Source organism: Arachis ipaensis, chromosome B07, assembly GCF_000816755.2.
Source record: "Arachis ipaensis cultivar K30076 chromosome B07, Araip1.1, whole genome shotgun sequence".
In the NCBI taxonomy this organism is placed as follows: domain Eukaryota; kingdom Viridiplantae; phylum Streptophyta; class Magnoliopsida; order Fabales; family Fabaceae; genus Arachis; species Arachis ipaensis.
Genome location: NC_029791.2, coordinates 16,007,012 through 16,008,829, shown reverse-complemented (window position 1 = coordinate 16,008,829; position 1,818 = coordinate 16,007,012).

Below are 1,818 nucleotides of genomic sequence, written 5' to 3'. Positions count from 1 at the left end.
TTAAAATGTTATCATGTATATATATTTGTATATAAATATATTTGTAGTTTAATTTATTTTAAATGTATATTTTTATTTTAATATGTATTTTATATTGGTAGTTGATTTTTGTGATTGATTTTAATGTATACGTAACATATTTGATGTATGGATGTGGATTCGGTTGTGAATGGAGCACAGAACAAAAGAGCTTTCGTGGTTTCCAGAAACAAAAGAGAGTATTATGGGAAGGTCCTTTGTGTTCTTTTTCTGCATTGTCTCTTATGACACGAAAAATGTTCACATATTCACCAAAGCAACAAACTAAAGCTCACCTCAGCATCACAAACACATTGTTTCCTTTCCTTAAATTTTGTTATCGTTTTATAGAATATATGTCTCTTTTAATCTTTTGAATGAAGGAATTCTTTCACTTTGTCTTTTCTTCCATTATGGTAAACCAAACTCCTAAACGAATATCACATACCTAATTTCCTATGTTACAAGCCATGCAAAACATTGAAAATAATCTCTGTCACTATTGATTTTTGGAAAGTCTCGTGGTTTTCGATTCTGTAATGCAAGAATAATGGGAAAAACGTATATATAATGGCAACACATAATTGTCGCTAAATACAAATGTGGTAGATATTGCAGCAGTGATATTACAGTCACAATTACAACTCTGATCACATTTATTTTTTATTTTTCACAGTATCTTCAATCTGACAGATCAATAATTAATATATTGCGAATCTAAATTTAATTTAGGAGTATGTCATTTGTTAATAAATTATTATATACACAGTAAAATTTAAATTATTGAAATTTATTTAAGTCGACAAATAAATTAACTATTTGACCAACTCAAATTAATTAAATTTCTGACTACAATTTAAAATCCTGAGAAAAAACTGTGATAATTTAAATATTTAAATACTAGAAAACTAAATAATTGAAATTATTAGGTGCAGCTAATACATACATTGGCTCGGACGCTCGGTTATGATAATTAATATAAATTGGCCAAATTGAAAAACGAGTCATGAGCGACCTAATCACGTGATACAATTTTCTTTTTTAAAGTAAAGTATTGCCTTGTTCTCTTTGTGTTTCTCTACATTCTTGGCTTCCAATACTCAACTACTTGACGAATGATGATAGTTATATTTAACAAATAAACTTGAATTAATTAGACCTACCTGATTAAATGATGTAATGTTTCCTCACCTTAAGGAGAGCATCTGGGTCACCCTAAAATTATTATTATTTTAGATTCCCAAAACATTTATATCTAAAAATAAAATATTAAAATGCTCCTTACTAATAAGCTGTTGCATGGTCTTACATTAATTCTCTTCCATTCTTTTACCTGAGTATAGTGTGCAACTAGCTAGCAACTCCATACCACTAAGGGAATTAATTATATTGGTGAACCCAAAAAGAAAAATAGCACAAAACAAATCAAAAGAAAAAATAAAATTTGTACAAAAAAAATCAAGCAAAATCTAAAAGAGGCTTTTACTTTAAAAAGTATGTTAAAAATATAATTAAAGAAATTTTTGGAGTTCAATAACTTTTAGTATTTTTGGCCATCATTTGATCAGCATAAATACTAAATTGTCATTTTTTTAGTTTATATGTGCAAATTTTGAAAATACGAGTACAAATTATATTGATTTATGGGTGTAAATTATATTGATTCATGTATACAAAATACTAAAAATGATAATATTTGCTAACTATGTAACATTACTCATATAATTATTCTTATTTACTCTTTTTATCGGGTTAAATTTTTTAAAAAAGCAGTTTCAAAAACAATTTCGAATTTCGAAT